The sequence below is a fragment of the Pan paniscus genome, chromosome 22 (assembly GCF_029289425.2).
Source record: "Pan paniscus chromosome 22, NHGRI_mPanPan1-v2.0_pri, whole genome shotgun sequence".
Classification (NCBI taxonomy): Eukaryota; Metazoa; Chordata; class Mammalia; order Primates; family Hominidae; genus Pan; species Pan paniscus.
The window spans coordinates 24763888-24787140 of NC_073271.2; the positions used below are offsets into that span (position 1 = coordinate 24763888).

The 23253-nt window shown below is 37.1% G+C and overlaps 1 protein-coding gene across 4 annotated transcripts in view; it reads right to left on the reverse strand.

Annotated features, from left to right (window-relative positions):
• Positions 1–551: 551 nt before the first annotated feature.
• Positions 552–23253, reverse strand: part of N6AMT1 (N-6 adenine-specific DNA methyltransferase 1) — a 302573-nt gene continuing 279871 nt past the window's right edge. For all 4 annotated transcript variants that reach the window (XR_010111110.1, XR_010111108.1, XR_008622442.2 and 1 more), the window contains one exon: positions 552–1510. The gene's annotated coding sequence lies outside the window, so the exon portion shown is untranslated. The remainder of the gene's footprint in view (positions 1511–23253) is intronic.

The window sequence follows — 23253 nt, forward strand, 5'->3', positions numbered from 1 at the left end:
TCAACATAAAGTTTCTGAAATGCATCCATGTTGTTCCACATATAGGCAGCTTGTTCCTTTTATCATTGAGTGGTATCCTTTGTATGATCACACCACACATTGTTTAATTATTCACCGGTTGATTGATATTTGGATTTTTTTCCATTTGGGGTTATCATGAACAAAATTGTAATGAGCATTCTTGGATAAATTTTTTATGAGTATATGTTTTCATTGCTCTAATATAAGTACATAGGAAAAGAATCTCTGGGTCATATTGTAAATATATGTTTAATGTTATAAGAAACTGCCAAACTATTGCCCCAAGTGTTTGTACCATTTTATTCCCCAACCAGCATATATGAGTTCCAGTTGCTCCATGACTCTGTCAACAGTACTGTCAGCCCTTTTAATTTCAGCGTTTCTTGGGGTTAAGTGGTATCTCGTTGCAGTCTTCAGGAAAATACATTTCCTTGAATACTAATGATATTGACTTCCTTTCCATGAGTTTATTGGCCATTCATAAATTTCTCTTGTGAAGTATCTCTTTCAGTTTTTTTCCCTATTTTAAATTAGGTTTGTCTTTTATTATTGAGATTTGGAATTTTAAAAATATTCTTAATACAAGTTATTTGCCAGATATATGTATTTTTAATAGTTTTCTCTATATGTCTTATCCCCATTTTCTTAATGATGTCTTTGATAAATAGAATTTTCATTTTTATAAAATTCAATTTATAATTTTTTATGGTTTCTCTTTATTGATCCCATTTAAGAAATCTTTGTGCCATGATTATGAAGATGCACTCTAATGTTTTTTCCCAGAAGCTCTGTAGGTTTAGCTTTTACCTTTCTGGGTTTGTTTTATTTTGTTTTTTGAAATGGAGTCCCACTCGTGTCACCCAGGCTGGAGTACAATGGTGCAATCTCGGTTCACTGCAACCTCCACCTCCCGGGTTCAAGCAATTCCCCTGTCTCCACCTCTCGAGTAGCTGGGATGGGAGGCGCCTGCCACCATGCCTGGCTAATTTTCATATTTTTAGTAAAGATAGGGTTTCACCATGTTAGCCAGGCTGGTCTCGAACTCCTGACCTCAAGTGATCCGCCCCCCTCAGCTTCCCAAAGTGCTGGGATTACAGGCGTGAGCCACTGCGCCCAGCCCTAGCTTTTTGGTCTATGATTCCTCCCAAATTAATTTCTGTGAACCATTACCTTAAGATGTTGAGATTTAATGTCCAGAATCTCATTTGTTCACCTTTGAAAATTAAGAAACCCTGGCACAGTGTTGACTGGAGCCACTTACCTTAATAGAAAGTAAAGCTCACATATATCCATAATGAAAAGCAGAGACCAGCACAACCATAGTCACCTGACAGTTTAAAAATCCAAGGCCAGGATCTTCTCAACTCAGGCCCACTCACTTACTCCACAACATACTTCTTCTTTCCTCAGCATCTACTACTTGTGCTGGGACCTTGGTCTTCCCATTGTTCATGTCATTCTTTTCCTCACAGTTCCCATTCTTTTCTCCCTGAAATAAAGAAATTTCAAAATATACCATGTTTCATGAAAAAGACAAAAACATAAAATTACCTTCAGGAAGATGTATTTTGATATAAGTTTTCTTTATCCATAAGAAATTAATAGATTTGCAATAAGCATTGATATTCTGGGAAATGAAACACCCTTGTTTTGCCCACCTGACAACTTTTTATTTCCAAAGCCCAAGACCCATCCTCAACAATTTATTTTACTTAACAACATATCTAGGGTTGCCAGATAAAATGCAGGTTTCCCAGCTACATTTGAATTTCAGTTAAGCAATAAATAATTTTTAGTATCTATCCTAAATATTGACCTTATATTTTTTAAAAAAGTGATTTATCTGAAATTCAAATGTAACTGTACATCATGTAGTTTTATGTGATAAATCTGACACCCCTACCCACATCCAATTCATCATTAAACCCTCTAAATCCTACTTCCTCAATATTACCCAAGTCAGTCCATTTATTTCTATTTCTAGTACCCTTATTTTTGAAGAAGACACCACATTTATATCCAGATTGTTTTAATGATCTTTTAATTGGCTCCCAAACTCCAGTCAAAACAACCTTTACTCTCTATTAAAGCTAAAACAATTTTTTCAAAACAAATCTGATTGTATCACACCCCTTCCATTGTTTCCATTAATTTAAGATCAAGTCTAAACTCCTAAACTCAGCTGTCATTGCTATATCCTATCTCTAAACAATCACTGTTTTGCACTCTGCATACACTCCAGCCATTTTGAAAAATCTTTCAGGCTCCTGGAAAAGCTTAACTCCGCCCTTTGTTTCCAATATTTACATATAAATTTTTTTCTATCTAAAGCATGCTTTCAGCCAATAACATAAATCTCACTACCCCTTTCTGCTGAACCTAAATCTTTTTGCCCTCAGATAGAAAGATAATTTTCCCTTCTCCTGCTCTGTTCTGATTCAGCTCTCCATAGCAAGGTTGTAATCACCTCCTATTCACCCTTCTGGTGAAGGAAGGATTTCCACCCTCAGGTGATGGGGATGGTTGAACATCCAACACCTGAAACAGGACAGACGATATTGACAGTACTTGTTAGTTGCATATAATCACAGACCAGTGGAAACAGATGAACCACACAGGGCCACAGGGGGGTTTCACTGGGGAACAGAGTGAACAATCAGGAGGTGTGGGAGGCAGGTTTAGTAGTTTAAAGAGGTTGAGGTGCCCCCCTGGATCCCATGGGAGGATCACATTGGCTCATTTGAATTATCATATGGACTGGCAGGGAACTGAAATCTTCTACTCAGGGATAAGCAGAAACTGTCCCTGGTTTCCTTGATAAAAAGGGTTGTTTGATAGGGGACCTTATCCATGGGAGGAAAGTGAGGAGGGAAATTTGTGGCTAAGCCATTCAAGGCCCTCCCAGTTTTACTAGATGTCAAGGCAGCACACGTAATATTGGGACTTAATTTTAGCCACATAACTAATAAATTTGTAAGTATGTGCAACGGCTCACGCTTGCTTTCAGAATGGCACCTAAAAAACAGATTTACCTCTCCCCAAATTCAGATATGGAATTAAATGTAATGTCAGGAAAATTGTCCAAGAGTTGGAAATGGGAAAAAATGTTCTTTTGGTGGAGTTATGGACTCCAGAGGTTATCAGATTCTATTGAATAACGTACTTTTGATTGTATTTGTAACAATTAGGCTATATGTGAACTCGGTAGGGGTAGAAATCGAGTTGTAGAAAATGGATGGCAATGCAAGTGATTTTTGACCATATCCATGCAAATGAATTCTGTTGGTAGAAATATTCATTTCCACACTGTAGATGACCCTAAACATATGTCATTACATTATATTTTATTGCCTTATAGACTATTAACCAATTTTGAATCATACAGTAGCAAATTTATTTCAGCATTCTTGTGTGTATGTGTTTATATATACACGTGCATATGTATTTAAGATATATAATTGTATATTCTTCAAATTCTTCTTTGAACAGGTTTGAACCTCTTATTAGTTTCCTCATTAAGGAATTTAATAAGACCTTTAATGCATGTTTGTATTTTCATGAGAGTCATTATTTTACCTTTCTGGAAGTTATACTTCAGCAACTATGCTTTAAATAAACCATGATTTAAAATAGCTGTCTTAGAAAGAGAAAATAAAAGTATACTTAAATGTAGATGTCTATTTTTTAATGTTTTTATTAATTTGTAAATTTAAAATAATATATATTTAAGAGAGCTAAGTAAACATGTCATAATACAAATAGAATGGAATAAGAATGACCCATGTCAAGGCAGTGTGGCAATTTTTACCTATTCAAAATTGTGCATATTTGTTAGTCTGATTTAACACCAAGAGCATTAGCCTGGATCCAATTCCTTGCTCAGCAATGTTGAAAAATATTACCCTTGGGGCATGCAGAGGGCCCCAGTTTTGCTTTCCTATATATTCAAAGTTTGACTGCTCACTCTGGTGACTGAACTTTCTGTGAAAAAGCTTAATTCCCAAGTTCTCCTCATCGTGTAAGCAGCTTACATCATGACTAAAAATTTCAAGCATCAATTTGACTGACAAACCATAAAAGAAGAGAGGCAGTGAGTTTTCTGGTGCAAACAGATGTCAGATCACAATTCTGAATCTCTAAGAGATCATTAAGAAATCTGACAGTAGGCAAAAAGTGAGATTTTCTTGTCAAAAGTGAACACCATCAATTTCTGAATATAGTTGATAGGTGACTCGGCTTCTACCACTTTGTACACTTCTTACGTAACTGAGCTGGTGAGAAGCAGTGTCTGTAGGCAGCAGGTGGGCAAAGATCCTCTAAGAGAAGCAAGCCATTCTCCCCCTCCAGCACAAATGAAAGAAAGACCCTAGAAATGTACTCACTTCACAGTCTCTTGGCCTGTTCCCATCATGACGGGGCCCAGAGAGTTGGGCAAGGGGCAGTTCTCTACAGAGCCCTGCAAGGTCACATGGTTTGGAAAAGGAATGCAACCTGGGAGAAGGGCTAGCACGGGCAGGGCAGAGCTCTCCAACAAGTGGCTCTCTGGATCCTGTTTAGCCTCCCACCCCACTCCCCACCCATTTGAGCAAAACAATATTCCCTGGCTTCTGGTGCACCATCTCAGCCATTTTTACCAAGTTCAACTAGCTTGGCTAAAATGAGAAACGTTTAATGCACTTAAAAAAAAAAAGAAGAGGAAGAAGACGAAGCAACAGCTTTAGTATGCACAGTGAAAGTGCCTGCCCTGTTGCCTGCAAAATTAATGAAAAGCAAATATCACTGAAATCCACTACACACTCAGCCTCCTCCATGAAACTCCCTCCAACCCAATAGTCGACAATTATCCTCCCCAACCTGGATGGCTAAAACACTTATTGTCTCCCCTGCCCTTTCTGCTGTGTGCATATCCTGTTCCTGTTGTGATTCACAGCTTTCTGTATAGGTGTTTCCCTTCCCAACTAGAAAGCGAAGTACTAAAAAATCCTGGGAAATCATGGGTTGTGCCTCTTATATCCCCAGTTCCTAGTATGGCCTTGATCAGGGTCCATATTTAAGCAAATAAGGGTTTAATAATGATGAATTTACCCACACCCCCATTGCCAACGTGAATAATGGCCTTTGTTCTGGTACCCATGAATCTTATTTTTTTTAACTTTGGAAAAATGGTAAAGGGTCAGTATCTTGTCCCTTAATACCAAAAATAAAGGCCCTTTTGTCAAGCAGTTTCACTGTGCACTGGTTACTACCTTGTCTGAATCTGGTGAGACAGAACATACTTACTCATACACGAGTTATGTGGAGTGGATTCATTTATCAGTTTGGTGCAAAAGTATGGGTTTTTTTTTGTTTGTTTTTTGTTTTTTAAACAGCTAGGCAGCAAGGAACAAAAGAAGCCTAGGATTCATTGTTAGCAAGTCCACTGAGACTCAAGAAAGGTACCCAGGGCAGAAGGAGTCTGGACTGAGCATGGTACAATTGCACCACAGCTGAGGGAAACTTAACAGCAGCCCATACCTCAAGGGCAATGTCACTCACTGCACTAAAGCTTTGAAGGAATATACTGCTTCCAGAGGAAAGAGGAACAAAGCCTGTTCTTCCTGAGCGATTTCTCCCTAACTCAAGATGTGATATTCCCTAGGAGAGACAGGGACAAGGCCTAGATTGTTCCAGGCAGCTGCTTTCTATCTCAGGGTATTGTATTCCCATTCCCAGCACATTCTAGTTAGTCTTGAGAACTACAAGCAAGAAAGCAGTAAAAACCAGGTTGGTTTAAAGCCACCTAGAGAATTGCCCTGCGCTTTTGTTATCCAGCCAAATTAAAAAGGAAAATTGAATCCAATGATCTTAGTAAATTCTGGAATGCAGTGTGAAGCTTGCAATGGCTGATACATTTTAAAAGGGGGGAAAATGTTTAAAATGCCCTAACAGTTATGACTGACAATGTAGATATAATCTTTCACTATGTTCCTAAAGACTAGAGACAGTATTTACAAAATGCAAACTGTATTAGTCTAATTTTTATGCTTTTTCTTATTATATTATAACCAGCAGAGTGTGATCCAAATTAACTGAAAAGGAGCCACAAACACTGAAGTGGTTATTTCACCAGTTGGGATTAGTTTATTGCTGAGGGTAATGGAAACTGGAATAGCAAAGGACTGAGCTATTCAGTTTTCTGTTTGGGGACCACTCAGTTCACACAGTTTAAACTGAAGCTGACACTTTAAATGAATTTATTAGTCTCGCTTTGTTCCAGGACCAGACGGTAGTCCAGCTCACACTCATAGACATCTCTGGTCTAAATAATTTAATCCAGAAAGGATATATTAATATCATTTTTTTTTCTCAGATGGTAAGCTTTCCAAGGCCAGTTCTTTGATTTGATGTCATGTTGCCACTTGGAATTGAAACTTCCACTTAAACCACCTGGGGGGAATCAAGTATGTTTTACCAGTAACATATTATTCTGAAAATTGTGTATCATGGCCTTCAGGGTGAGACTTTTATAAGACAGAGGAGTCACCCTCTAAAGTTCTGCAGAGGGTCTGCCAGGGTTCTCAGTCTTAGAGCTAAACATTTAAAGTGAGAAGGAAGCCCTCCCAGAGGACTAAGAAAATCAAATTAAGAGTACACAGTAGAGAATACATTAGGAAAGATTGAGAGGAAATACTATAATCAGTAGCTTTTTTCATACAAAATAATTTATTTCATTGACTCCAAGATACACAATTATTGATATCTTATAAACAGTAGTAGCCAGGCTGTTGTCACAATGTCATTGCCATTGTCTACATATAAATAAATTTGGTGTTTTTCCCTGATGGTATAAAAAATCAGCCAGCAAACCACCTAAGGACTACTTGAGGAAGAAATACGAATCCTGGTTGTTATCTGAAAACCTTTTATACTCGTTGATAATATCAAGACAGTACAACCATCCGGGTTTTACAGAATGGGTGTCATTGAAAGAGAATTTCAGAGACAATAGAGGAATATTCTAAAGAATTGTGGTACTATCAATGCTCTTGATGACAGTGATATTATTGGAAAAACAGTATCAATGAGACTGAGTCAAAAGCTATTTCTGAAGAGTTGCTATCTGAATGTGAAAGCATTTTAAAAATACTTTGAACAATTTATTTTATTTTTTACATAGCTAAAGAATTATATAAGATGAAAATACATTTCTAAATATGAAAGAGATATTTTAATGATTATAAAATAAAAATTCTAGGTGAAAAGACAGCATTACTACATGATTCAATTGGAAGGGTTTGTTAGTAGTACATAAAATAATGGAGTTTCTTCCAATAGATGGTGTCTTAATTTAATGACACACAATGGCTGTAGATTATTGAGCAAAATGGCAAGACCCAAGCCAGAAACCCCTTCAAGAATTCTGTCCTCTCTTTATCCAAAGCATGCAGACCTTGTGAAAAGTCCTCCCTGCCCTCTGGTCACCACTGAATGAAAGTCTGAGGTCATTAAGGGGATCACAGAAGAACATAGACCTTGAAATAGGGCTACGTCATCAAAATGAACATCTGAATAAAATCATTTCCTGAACACGTCGTTTCAGGTTTTGCATAAATCATGGTGCTCAAGAGTGTCTCATCATTTTAATTCTATTAAATGATTTCGGAGAACACTTCTATCTTTGTACCATAATTGGAAGTCTTGTTAAGACAGGTGTGTTTAGCACCACAGCCATATTTTGCCCAAACTGTGCAGCACTGCATGGTTCTGTGAATGATTTCCCGTTGTTATCATAAACAACTGCTATTTTATGCTCAAGAACAGAAAGCATAGCATCTACACCCATACAGCTTAGTAGTCACATTAACAGGACTTTACTCTTTCACTCTGTGTTAATATAACTTTACTATTTCAGGAGTATAAAAGTTTCTAATCACTTTATTTTTCATTCTAGGATCATCTTGAAAGGTCCTTCAAATTTTCAATAGAAAGAATCAAAAGAAAATGTACAGGAGTCTCTGAAAGCTACATGCCAAAATCCTCAGAGTGCACACCAGTCCTAAACAAATATATCACAGCCCTTATCCAGTCCTAACCTGTACTGAAAAACTCACCTTAAACTAGACTTCACAGTCTCAAAAATATTCCAATTTTGCCCTTTCCAATCTAGGATACTATTAAAATTCTCTCAAGGGAGTTCTTTTCTTACCCTCGTAAGAATAAACTCAACTTTGACTTATCAACAGTTAATTTTGGTGGAGCTGCCATTCAACACAAAGATTATTTTGTATGAATTATCAATAAATTAGGGTGTCAGGAACTTGAATTTAAGTTGTAAAGATTTTATTTACAAGCGTAAATCAGTAATAATGGAATCAGTACTTACTAGTACATTGAGGACAGTTATAGTTCTGCTCATAGCTTCTGAGTATAATTGAGGAAGATAAATAATTAAATTAATTCATTATCTCTAAAGCCAGTTGAAGAATTTCTGTTTATAATAATATCTTAGATCAAAGTCTTTCTAAAATATATCTCAAAAATGTCAGGAAAGCAAAACCTTTTAATTTAGGAGAAAAGCATATAAGAAAGTAAGTGGGGTCACATCTCATTAAAGTGAAAACACCACTCCAGAAAGGAAAGTTCCCCACACTCTCAGGATGTCAAAAGGGCCTGGTGGAATGGTGATCAGTGGGCCCAGGGGAGCAGGGTACTGTGGACTAAGCCTTGGACTTGGGCGGAGTAGGAAAGCAAATTGGAGACAACCCTATGTAAAGCTGGGGCTGATAGAGAGCTGCACTATAACGGAGAGGGTGAAATTGATGAAAAAGGGCACAACCAAGATAGGAAGCAAAGAAAATCATCTGTCTCTCCAAAACAAGAGAACTAAGTCATCTACCATGACACAAATGTCTACTATGTACCAAAGAAAAAGCCAAAGCTGAGAATTTTAGTTAAAAGTGGATATGGATATGGATAGCACCCATGAATACTTGGCAGAAACAAAGACAATTCCTTTCTAGATAAAAAATATCTTCTACTCAAGCCTCACAGGACTTAGAGGTGATTGCCAGTATATGCTCACAACTTTCTTAAAAATCAGAACTACCAGCACTTTGGGAGGCTAAGGCAGGTGGATCACCTGAGGTCAGGAGTTCAAGACCAGCCTGTCCAACATGGTGAAATCCCATCTCTACTAAAAACACAAAACTTAGCTGAGCATGGTGGTGCATGCCTGTAATCCCAGCTACTCAGGAGGCTGAGGCAAGAGAATCGCTTGAACCTGGGAGGTGGAGGTTGCAGTGAGCCTAGATTGTGCCATTGCACTCCAGCCTGGGTGACAGAGCAAGACTCTGTCTAAATAAATAAACAAACAAATAAATAAATAAATATCAGAAGTAATCCAATAAATATATCACCTTCAGTGAAAATCAGCTGAAACACCAAACCAGACCCATAAAGGCTTCAGGTATTGGAATTATCAGATAAAGAACATAGAGTACCTATGTTAACATGTGTAAGGAAATCAGAGAAAGATCAAAACAAAACTACAAAAAATGACAAGGCAGACTTTTTAAAATAAAGAATTTCTAGAAATAAAATTATAAAACTAAAATTTCAAACTCAATGGAAATATAAAGCAGCAGATTACACAAACCTGAAGTGGAAATTAGTGAGTTGGATGACATATCTAAAAAAGAGTGTATGGACAATATGAGAGAAAGGTTAAGAGACATGGAGGAAAGAGTAAGAAAACCCAATATTTGTCTTTTCTGAGCTCTAGAAGTAAATTATAGGGAGAATGGGGAAGGGGAAACATTAAAAAAGATAATGGCTAAAAATTTTGCCAGATTATTGAAAGACATAAATCCTCAGATAAACATGTCCAATAAATCTTGAATAAAACAAATTATAATATAACCACACTGAAAGGAAGGAAGAAATCATAAGGCACAGATAGTTTAATCCTCCACCACAATAATATCCAGTAAGTAGATATTCCCTAAGATTCATGAATTATAAGATGGCAGGATGCACATATTATTTATAACACTAGTGATACACAAATGCTAGGCGAAAGATAGATTTAAATGTTGCCCCTGGGAAAGATCTGGGAGCAAGAAAGTGGTGGGATAGAGAAATGGTGCATTTGCAATAAGCATCTTTGCGATGTTTGAATTTCTAAACCAGGATCATGCATTAAAAATTAACTTAAAAAAAACTTAAATTAGTGGAGCTAAACATTATGCATATGTTTGTGAATAAAAAGGCTAAAATTTTCTATCACAGTTTTCAAAGAAAAAGTCTTATACTACCATAAAAAGATTGAAGAGGAATCCATATCTGTCTTTTCAGGCTGCTACCACAATATCTTAAACTGGTGTTAAAATAAAGCAAAATGAGAACAGCAAAATAACTTAGGTTATTTCTTGCAAATACCTCTGATAGTCATAAATAAAGCTTAAGCTGTCTTCCAAAAATAGTATAAGATGATTGCTTGCTACCAATCCTCTGCCATCTTGAAACCCCCATGGTAACAATGAATCATTGCAAATGCTAAACAACTACCTCATTTGCATTTTATAAGCCACCCTATAACGCCATGCCTCTGAGTTTCCTCTTATCACTTTCATCTAAGGATTCATGGTTTGCAAACTGTTCTTTTGTATCCACAATAAACTTTTAAAACTTTCAATTGTATCTGATTTTATTTTTGACACTGAGTAAAGTATAAATAACAGAAATTTCTTGTTTACAGTTCTTAACACTGGACAGTCCAAGACACAGACTCTGGTAGAGTCCATGCCTGGTGAGAGCCCACTTTCTGGTTCATAGCATTGTGTCTTCTCACAGGGGGGTAGTGAATGAACTCCCCTGGGCCTCTTTTATAAGGGCATTAACCCCACCTATGAGGGCTCTGCCTTTATGACCTAATCACCTCCCAAAAGGTTCTACCTTCTAATACCTTGGGATTAGGATTTCAACGTATGAAATGTGAGAGGGTGCAAACACTCAGACCATAGCAGCATCTGTATATTTTGTGTAAAAATAAAATATTTATGATTACAAAAAACTAAATTCAAGAAAACCCAGTAAGAGATAGTTTAGCCATAAAAGACAAATTAGCAATCTAAAAATTGGAAGCTATCCTATTTTATAGTAACACATGGGAAATGGAGTAGGCATATCAGACAAGGAAATAAACAAACAAAAAAAACACTTCAAACCCAGGCTCTATGATCCCACGATGCTTGCTCTAAACTACTCATGCCAATTTTTACCAAGCCTGATGTTTCCCTTGGAAGATTCAGTCACCTAACCTGGGTTGTGGGTTGTATTAAATTGATTTTTTATTATCTTACTCTAATCCTTATAATAGTTGTGATATATTTATATGGTAAATTATAAATATAATAGATTAATTGGTTGGTTTTTAAACAAATAGATTAGTTCATTGATCTACTCACTCCTGGTGATACAGAAAGCATGTGAAATTACTGTTACAGATTTCTAAGACACTCAGTAGTAGGCAACCTAAAAAACTAATTTACTACATGGGTAAGCCACCTTTTCCTTCTGGCATAGGTTATTTGTTCTTCCTTTCCACAAGTTTCCAATTGTGGTTACTAATGGGTGTGTTCAGCCCCATTTCTTAATAATTGACTGTTATCCCGCTAAATGACATTTTCAACTATCTACAAATGCCAGTGGAGTTGGATTTTTTTAATTTAAAAAATTGATCTACAGTCTGTCATCTCTTTACTTACTATATAATGAAGATTCCAGAAATTCAAAATGCAAACTGAATGTTCAGAAACTCTTCTAAGCCCAAATAGATAAATAAATGATCAAGTTTTATTGACCATCATAGTCCCCTAGAGGTGACTCATTTGTTTGCAGAGATTAAAATAGCATACTTTGGTATTCTCCACATGCAGATATACGCAGAGAGCATTTTGGTCAAAAGACAAGGAAAAGTATGATGTTGCAAGACAACTTGTATGCTAACCCCAGCTGCAGTTGGCAGAAAGATCAGGACTATTAAATGCAGGGGTGTTCTCTCTTCTTCCCCAGTGAGCGTCTGAAACTAATATAAGCTCTTGAATAGCTAAACATTCATAGATTTCAAAAGACAACTTCTTAGATCTTTTAAAGGTAGACATAAATTATGTGGCAAATAAAATTCACACATTGTAAAAAGAGACTCTCCACATTCTTGAAGTAATATTTAGGCAAAGTGAAAAAAAAAGTGTTGTAAGAAAGCTGATTTGGGGCACCAAAAAGGCCTATCAAGCTTCTTGCTCTACCCATTACTTCATTTAGTGGAAACTGTCACCCTCACACTACAGGCTCTGCCCCAGGAGCAACTTTAGGCAGTTCCTTACATATTGATGGTTTATTCCATAACAGCTACACATCTTTTCTGTGACCCAATCCACCTGATTGATCCAGGACAGCTAAGGGCTGAAAATTTCAAAGTTTGTCATCCCACTCAGTCGGTGACCAGGATTTAACAGAAGTCCTGCCCAATCAGAGATGACGATAAGCAATTTACCTGATCAGATTGTTGGGGTGGAGAATTCAAACCAGAAACAAAAGAAGAAAGTCAGTCGATTGATGAAAGGTACCAAAGTTGAAAAACATACAAAGAAAGAGCAACATAGATGTAATAATGCAATAGAAGCCATGGGTGAGACAGAAGACAAGAGCTAAAAGGGTCCGGGTGCGGTAGCTCATGCCTATAATCCCAGCACTTTGGGAGGCCGAGGAGGTCGGATCACGAGGTCGGATCACAAGGTCAGGAGATCGAGACCATCCTGGCTAACACGCTGAAACCCTGTCTCTACTAAAAATACAAAAAATTAGCCGGGCGTGGTGGTGGGCACCTGTAGTCCCAGCTACTCAGGAGGCTAAGGCAGGAGAATGGCATGAACCCAGGAGGCAGAGCTTGCAGTGAGCAGATATCGCGCCACTGCACTCCAGCCTGGGCAACAGAGAGAGACACTGTCTCAAAAAAAAAAAAAAAAGAGTTATTGAGCCATACAAAATCATCTCAAATTACTATCCCTAAGTGAAAAAACACCAGTCTGAAAAGATTACATACTATATAATTTCATTTATGTAAACTTATAAAAAAGGCAAAACATTATAGTTGATAAACAGATCAGTGGTTATCAGGCTGTTGAGGAGAGAGGAGGGTTTAACTGGCAAAGTACAGGCAATTTTTTAGGGAAGTGAAACTATTTTGTATTATTCTGTATTGAGGTATACATGACAATATGTATTTATCAAAACTCATAGAACTGTATAGCACAGAATGGATTTCAACATATGCAGTTTTTTAAAAAAACCATCTAGGAGATCAAGGGATTCCAAGATGTTACAAAATCATATAACTATATTATAAATATATAAAACAACCTCACTGAGGGGGTTGGGGGAGAAAGGTATTACACAAAGTAACTTTGGAAATGAGTGGAGACTGTAAGACAGGCAAAGGAACTTCACATGGGCAATGTACTCTATTGATAAACTCGTTTGCTATGGGCATAGGGGTTAACAATTCTGAAAGCATTATGCATGTAGGCTGAAATTAAATAATTAAGTAAAGGACAGTGGACAGTGGGAGCCAAGTTTCTCAGTTTTGGCCCAGGAGGTTACAGACAAACAAAAGAGGAAAACTAGAATGATCCATGTGGTATACTAGATTTGAGTTGGAAAAATCAATATGAACCCATGCTTTGCTTTGATATAAAAATGGATACATATAGAAATATTTTTAGATATGTATGTATAGGTTGATCATTACTAATTCAAAAATTCAAAATCCAGAATGTTCCAAAATCTAAAAATTTTGGAGAACATGATGTCACAAGTGAAAAAATTTCACACCTGACCTCATGAGATGGATTGCAGTCAAAACTCAGGTGCATAACACACAGTTTTCTTTTATTCAGCATCCTCAAAGGAAGAAGACTCTCCCAGCTTCCTTCAGCTGCGATATATCTTTCCCACACATTTCCAGATTTCCCCATGCAAACACGCCCACAAAAGGTAATAAAATGGCATGTATGGAGGCTGGATGTGCCAATAACAGATTCCCCATGATGCCCCACATGGAGCTAAGACTTATCTGTGTTACTCTCTGTTTTCGGCTTTTTGTTTTTTGCTTATTCTTTGCTCTTTGGCATAAAGATATTGTTGAAATGTCAACAAAGCCTGCAGATTCAACTATGGGTAAGATTGATAAGAAAAAGAGGAAGCATTTATGTTTATCTGTAGCACACAAAGTCAAGCTGTTGGAGAAACTGGACACCAGCGTAAGCGTGAAACATCTTACAGAAGAACATGGTGTTGGAATGACCACCATACACAAACTGAAGAAACAGAAAGATGAACCATTGAAGTTCTATGCTGATAGTAATGAACACAAATTAATGAAAAATAAAAAAAACTGAATAAAGCTAAAAATTAATATCTTGATCATGTATTGAAAGAGTGATCCATCAACACTGCAGTGAACACATGCCACTTAATGGTATACTGATCATGAAACAAGCAAAGTTCTATCATGGTGAACTGAAATTTGGAAGGAATTAAAAATACATGCAACAAGCTGGCTGCAGAAATTTAAGAAAAGACACAGCATTAAATTGTGAAAGATTTGTGGTGATAAAGCATCTGCCAATCATGAAGCAGCAGGGAAATTTATTAACTGATGAGTTTGCCAAAGTCATCACTGATGAAAATCTGGCACCAGAACAAGTGCTGATAAAACATCAATGCTTGGGCGTTATTGGTCCAAAAAGACACTTGCTACAGCTGACGAGACAGCCCCTCCAGGAATTAAGGATGCCAAGGACAGAATAACTGTGCTGGGATGTGCTAATGCAGCAGGCATGCATAAGTGTAAACTCTGCTTAGACAAAAGCTTGCATCCTCTCTGTTTTCAAGGAGTGAATTTCTTACGGGTCTATTATTATGCTAATAAGGAGTCATGGATCACCAATGACATCTTTTCTGATTAGCTTCACAAACATTTTGTTACAGCACCTCCTGCTGATTGCAGGGAAGCTGGATGGATAATGACTAAATGGCAAGAATGTGTTATTCCTTCACAACTATTTGGCTGATCCTCCAGCTGAAATTCCCATAAAAAATAATGTCTATACCATGTACTTTTTCCCAAATATGACTTCGTTAATTCAGCCAATGTGACCAGATCACATTACATAAAAAAGATTACATATAAAAACACTTTCTTGAGCAGCAGGCTAACAGCAGTGAACAGACACTTGGGTATGGAAGGTTTTCAAGAGAAAGTTAGCATGAAAAATGCCATATATATGCTGTTGCCAATCCTTGGAACACAGTGACTGCAGACATAGTTGTTGCATGCCTGGCACAACTTCTGGCCTGTGAGTATGTTCAGTGATAATGATGAACAAGGTGGTGACTTTGAAGAATTTTGCACGTCAAGTGAGAAAAAAAATGATGCATGACGTCCTTACATATGCAAATAATATATTTTCAGAGTCCATCAGTAAGTTGAACAAACTGCGTATCTAATAAGATTTTATTAACTCTTATTTTAAGTTCGGGGTACATGTGCAGATTGTTTATACAGGTACACTCACATCATGGGAGTTTGTTGCACAGATTTTTTCATCACCCAGGTACTAAGCCTAGTACCCAATAATTATTTTTTCTGATCCTCTCCCTTTTCCCACCCTCCACCCTCTGGTAGGCTCCAGTGTCTGTTGTTCCCCTATATTTGCCCATGAGTTCTCACCATCTAGCTCCTACTTATAAATGAGGACATGGTGTATTTGGTTTTCTGTTCCTGAGTTCGTTTTCTAAGGCTAATGACCTCCAGCTCCATCCATGTTCCTGCAAAGGTAATTGTCTCGTTCTTGTTTACAGCTGCATAATGTTGCATGGTGTGTATGTATCACATTTTCTTTATCCAGTCTACTATTGATGGGTTTTTAGGTTGATTCTATGTCTTTGCTATTGTGAATAGTGCTGCAAGGAACATACGCATGCATGTAATTTTATGATAGAACAATTATATTCTTGTGGGTATATATCCAGTAATAGGATTGCTGGGTTGAATGGTAGTTCTGTTTTTAGGTCTTTGAAGAATTGCCACACTGTTTTCCACAAGGGCTGAACTAATTTACACTCCCACCAACAGTGTATAAATGTTCCTTTTTCTCCACAACCTCACCAGCACCTGTTATTTTTGGACTTTTTAGTAATAGCTATTCTTACTGGTGTGACATGTTATCGCATTGTAATTTTGATTTGCATTTCTCTCATGATCTGTGATGTTGAGGTTTTACACATCAATAATGAGGCAGTAGTTGTGCAGTCATTGACCAATGGAGCCAAAAAGGTTCTGAATCAAGATGATCTTGATGAGAGTGATGATAAAGATGACGTCATTAACACTGCAGAAAAACTGCCTGTAGACAATACGTGAAAATGTGTGATGGGCTTATTGAAGGACTAAAACAGCATGTATTTATAACAGAACAAGAAATCATGTCAGTTTATAAAATTAAAGAGAGGCTTCTAAGACAAAAATAATTCTTAAGGAGGCAGACAACTCTGGAGGAAACATTTTTAAAAGCCATCCGGCAGAATGCCTCTTATCCCTAGGGGACTCATTTCCTGGTCTTTCAAATGCTTCTGATGTTTCTTCTCACATAAAAATATAAAATATAGCATACAATAAGCTTTTAATCAAAACACGGCATCAGAGGAGGAGACTGAAAGCTTACTGTTGTTGCTGCTGTTGTTGCTGTTGTTTAACAGCTGATCCAGCTATTCTTGGGTTTGGTTTTACTGCACAAAGGACATGTCATATTTTTTTACTGTTAAGTACTTACATGAATAAGTGTAATAAAATGATTATTGATCAGTAGCATGTAAATTCAGAGTCAGGAATTATGGTGATGCCAAACAACCACAGATTATCCACAAAGGTGGACATAGTGGCACCTTTGCTTTCTGATGATTCCATGTAAACAAACTTTGTTTCATGTAAAAAAATTATTAAAAATATTATATTAGCCAGGTGTAGTGGCACATGCTTATAATCCCAGTGACTTAGGAGGCTGAGACAGGAGAATTGCTTGAACCCGGGAGGTGGAGGTTGCAGTGAGCCAAGATTTGTGCCATTGCACTCCAGCCTAGGTGACAGAGCAAGACTTTGTCTCAAAAAAAATACATACATTATATTAAATTACTTTCAGGCTATTTGTATAAGGTGCATATAAACATAAATAAATTTTAGGTTTAGACTTGGATCTCATCTCCAAGGTATCTCATTATGTGCACGCAAATATTCTAAAACCAAAAAAATCTGAAATCTCAAACATTTCTGGTCCCAAGCACTTCAGATAAGATACTCAACCTGTATACGTGGATTAGTATGTACACCTATATTTTCTTGCTCTGATAGTTGAAAGAAGTAACAACATCACATTAGCAATGAGTAGACCCAGATCCCAGGTCTTGGTTTCTAATACTGTTCTTCAATACAAACAAACATCACTCTTCAGAGAAATGGTTGATTCCAGGGCTAGGGTGGAAAATATACAAGATGATCCTGGAGCACTTTGTAGTGCCACTAAGTAAGGAAGTACTCAAAAAAATTCATGATAATGAATGTATGTCAAAGAAACACAGGAGCTAAGTGAAAAAGCTCCCAATGGCCAAAGCTGGAACAGTTTGTGCAAAATAAAAAACAGTAGTATTGGGTTATAACCCAAGTATAAAATAAATATTCATGAGTCCATTTACATGTAAATAAATGGCTACATAAGTAAATAAATGAAGAGAACAGACAAATCTCTCTTGCAGAAGAATTCCAAATATTTTATGTACTCTACCCTCATCGAGGTAGAGCATCACTCATAGTGACTTCCTTCCAAAAAAGACAGTTCGGAAAAGAGCTGGGGTAGAGCAACTTTCAACAGCAAAATCCGACAAACACTACTTCAGCTACCTGATCAAGGTTAACATCAACAGCGGTAAGTGATATTGATAGCATTTACCCTGACATGATGTGATGAGAATGGCATTTTACCTCTGTGATCTTGCTCTCAAATACCCATAACCTCTGTTTAATTGTGAGAAAAACATAAACCCAAATTGAGGGACATTTTACAAAATATCTGATCAGTACTCAAAACTGTCAAGGTAATAAAAAGTAAGAAAACTCTAAGAAACTATCCTAGCCAAGAGAAGACTGAGCAGACATGAGGACAAAATTTAATGGGATATCATGTATGAAATTCAGAGATAGAGAAAGGATAACAGGGAAAGACTAACGGAATCAAAATAAAATGTGGAATTTAATTAATAATAATGTACTCATATTAGTTCATTAATTGTGACAAATGTACCAAACTAATGTAGGAGATTAACAATAAGGGAAACTGAGTGCATGTTATATGGAAATTATGTGTACTATCTTCACAATGTTTCTGTACACTTAAACTATTTAAAATAAAAAATTAATTTTTATAAAAGCAGTCTGACTGCAGGGTGCATGCTCTTAAACCTAGGCAATACTGCCTTTTTTATATATGAAATTCCTATTTGACTAGCTATCATCTGCTTCCCCAACAGTAGGGGGGTAGTTGTAACTTTCATTATAATTTCAAAACTAATTTTCTCCCAAAGATGATTAATTTTAAGTGATAATAAACATCAAATTTTTAAATCTAAATCTCTTTTTCCTTTGTAGACAGCCACTTAGTTGTTTTTGTGTCATTGAATACTAAACCTAAACTCTGAATTTGTGCTAGAATGAAGTTTGTTGTCCTGTATAGCAAAGAGCCATTCAGCATTTACCAGGGCTATTAAACCATATTGCTGCATCGTTCACAATAGTTGAAGTTGTTAGATCACTTTCCTACTGTTTGATTCCAGGCTTTAACAAGTATGTATTGGCACCGAAGCAGAATATGAAGTTGGAATGATCAGTTATTTCCATTATATTATAGACAATATATTTTTAAAAGCTATAGCAATTATTATTTTTTAAATTTTGAATTTTTGTGGGTACAGTAGGTGTATATATTTATGAGATAAATGAGATGTTTTGATACAGGCATGCAATGCATACTAATCACATCATGGAAGATGGGGTATCTGTATCCTCCAACATTTATCCTTTGTGTTACAAACAATTCAATTATATTCTTCTAGTTATTTTAAAATGTACAACTACATTATTATTGACTATAGTCACCCTGTTGTGCTGTCAAATACTAGGCCTTATTCATTCGTTCTATTTTTTGTACCCATTAACCGTCCCCACATTCCCCTAGCCACCTCCCCCTACCACAACCCTTCCCAGCCTCTGATAACTATCCTTCCACTCTCTATCTTCATAGGTTCAATTGTGTGATTTTTAGGTCCCACAAATAAGTGAGAACATGTGATGTTTGTCTTTCTGTGCCTGGCTTATTTAGCTTAACATAATGACCTCCAGTTTCATCCATGTTGTTGCAAATGACTGAATCTCATTTTTTATAGCTAAATAGTACTCCACTGTGTATAAATACTACATTTTTTTAACGATTCATCTGTTGATGAACACAGGTTGCTTCCAAATCTTGGCTATTGAAAACAGAGCTGCAAGAAATATGGGAGTGCACATATCTCTTCGATATATTGATTTCCTTTCTTTTGCGCATATACCCAGCAGTGGGATTGCTACGTTGTATGGCAACTCTATTTTTAGTTTTTTGAGAAACCTCCAAACAGTTCTTATTTTATTTTATTTTACTTTATTTATTTATTTATTTATTTTTGAGACAGAGTCTCGCTCTGTCACCCAGGCTGGAGTGCAGTGGCGCGATCTTGGCTCACTGCAAGCTCTGCCTCGCGGGTTCATGCCATTCTCCTGCCTCAGCCTCCCAAGTAGCTGGGACTACAGGCACCTGCCACCATGCCCAGCTAATTTGTTGTATTTTCAGTAGAGACGGGGTTTCACCATGTTAGCCAGGGTGGTCTCGATCTCCTGACCTCATGATCCGCCCGCCTTGGCCTCCCAATATTTTACTTTTTTTAAGACGGAGTCTCACTCTGTTGCCCAGGCTGGAGTGCAGTGGTGCGATCTCAGCTCACTGCAAGCTCTGCCTCAGCCTCCCGAGTAGCTGGGACTACAGGCGCCCGCCACCACTCCTGGCTAATTTTTTTGTATTTTTAGTAGAGACGGGATTTCACGGTGTTAGCCAGGATGGTCTCAATCTCCTGACCTTGTGATCCACCCACCTCAGCCTCCCAAAGTGCTGGGATTACAGGTGTAAGCCACCGCGCCCAACCCAAACAGTTCTTATTATTATATTTTTTCAAAATCTTCTTAGCCTAAATTAGGCAAATCTTTCTCATAAATTTTCTGATCTTCTCAGTATTACAACAAATAACACACACACTAAATCCCTACATTTTGTTCTAAATTATAAGTGATGTAATAAATCTCTCCCTGAATCTGACTATGATATGTATTGTTACATATGAATAATTCTATAATCCAGGATATACAGTGAAAGAGCTCCCAGTAATTACCAAGTCAGAGAAGGTTTAATTCAGAATATCCACATTATCATAATTTGCTGCAACTCAAGCAAATCTTGATTTATTTTTCTTTTGAGAAAACTACAAATGGAATTACCAATGGAATTTTGTGTTTTGCTTAATCTAGTAACTATAGCTAGAGTCTGCAAAAGATAATTTAAATTCAGTCTTGGCAGATGGAAGATACGCTAATTTTAATTCAAGCTATTTCAAGAAATCATTATATATTACTGGGAATTTTAAAAGAAGTGTCTCGATGGACAGTGTGCTCCATACTTAAAACGGGAAAATACTCCTGGAAGTTAATAGGTCCCATAGCTTTCAGTAATAATACATAATTAGAATTAAGTGCCACAAATATACACATTATTTTTTAAAGATATATAATTTAGAAAGAATTTTCTTAGCTTTTTTTAATTCAGATCCCGGCCCTCTATTAAACTAGCCTATTTTGATTCCTACTCTGTCAGTCACTTTGGGAAATCAATGACCAGAGCATTCTGCTCTGATGAAAGAAACAGACATGCTAAATATATTAATTACTTCAACACAATAAGATATGATAGGCAAAAGGGAACAATAATGTAAATGAAAAAGTCTGGCAAAAGCACCACAGAAAATTTAATATTTGAGCTAAGTCTTGAAGGATAAATAGCACATCAACAGGTGAAAAATAAAAAGAATGACATTTTAGACACAGGGAATTGCCTGAACAAGCCAGCCCATAGCTTACTCTTGGAACTGTCAGGCATCTATGAAGGAGAGAGGTGGGTGAGAACAAGAAAAGAGACAACACCAGAAGGTGAGTGAGCGCCATTGTAGAAAGTCTTATAAATCATGCTAAATATTTTCTACTGTATTCAGTAGACAAGGAGTAATTAATAGAATTTTTAAGTGATTCAGGGAAGTGATCAAATTCTTTTTCTGGTAGTTTTGAGGGAAGACTTGAGAAACAGCAGACACTGGAGCCAGTTAGGTTTCTGTCACGATGCTATATGGAATACATCATTAACTAGGCAGTACCAGTTTGGAAATGGAGAAGAAAATCCTGATGAGAAAGACATTTGAGATAAGGAATCAAAAGGACATTTACCAGTCATGCACCAAGGACACTTATCAGAAAGAAGAGAAGTACTTTTAGGATGAGAGACTTGATAAGGATTTTAGGCTGATGGGAAACAGTCATAAGAGATGAATTTTTGAAGTTTCTAAGAGAAGGGAGATGGGATGAGGTTTTTTTAAAGGTGAAATTGCAAATCCTACGTAGAAATAAGTATAGATCTTTCCTAGAGACAAGAAGGAAGTATGAATTCAGATAAAGATAATTTGATGTTAAGGATGGAAGAAACTTGAACAGAAATCATCATTTTTGCCATTGTGATAGGAGCAACAAAAGAAGCATGAACTTAAACAGAGAAGTGAAAGCTGAAAAGTTACACTGAGGAAGGGAAAAGAAAGAAGACTTGGAACTGAGGAGCCTAAAAAAGATCAGGATCATGTATGAGATGAATGCTAACTCACAGGTGTGCAGGAAAGTGTTCACTCAGCAGGCCTGGGTTGCTCAAACTGAACATTTCCAAGAAAATCCTGTCTTCAGGATTGGCCCTGGAAGACGAGCTCTGAGCCTTTGAAAGTTTCTGCCTGATAAGAGTCCTTTGTATGCCTGAGGCCTTGGGCCATGCAGCACTGGTTTGATCATAACGTTTATGCTGACAATATGATCTATTGTGAATGATTTTTCTAATGGTTGCATATGAATGACATGATTTGCTTTGAGGTGCTGGAGTAGGAGCAGCTGAGGTCAGTCAGACAGTCATTGCATGTCTTTGTGATAAATCTCCAAAAATAACCCTCAATACCATGATTCAGAAGAGCTTATCTGGTTGGCAACACATCACATATGTTGCCACACATCCTTGGAAGAATTAAGCACAACCATGCAACTCCCCTGTGAAGGACACCTGCAAGCTGATGCCTGGTTTCTCCTGGATTTTGCCTCATGCACCTTTTCTCTTAGCTTATTTTAATGTGTATCCTTTTACTGTAAGAAACCACAGCCATGAGTTAGTGAGTTTTCTGAATCCTGCAAGTCCGCAAGTCCTTCTAGTAAATTATTGAGCCTGAGGGTGATCTTAGGGATTCCTGGGAATTCTATAGAATTACCCATTCCCCAACTCCAAGTCAAAAACAGTGAGTAGAGGTTGACTGAAAGTTTTTCTCAATCGCAGGACAGTAAGTGAAAAGAGTTGCGGACACTGAAGACAGAGTTACAGAAAAAAATGCCACAGAATCCAGCCTGAATAAGCATTAACATGAAGTCAAGATGGAACAGCTGGATGAAAGAAGAGTAGTCCCTGTAGTTACTGATAAGGTCAGAAAGAAGAATAGTGGCAGTAAAGGATTGAAAGTAGTGAGGACATGATGTTGGAGTATAGCACTTCAGAAATGATGGGTAAAGCTGCAAAGAATCCTAAAGTTTAGTCTGCACTACGGAGCTAGTAAACTGATTGACAGTGAAGGTAAAAGCAAATATAGTTGAGAGGATTCAGAAGCTATGATGCTAATGCAGTCCAGGGTAATGAACATGCAAGCAAATAGAGGAAAACAGTGAAATAAATGAATATCAACGTTCCTGATGGTGAAGCAGTGTTGTATTAG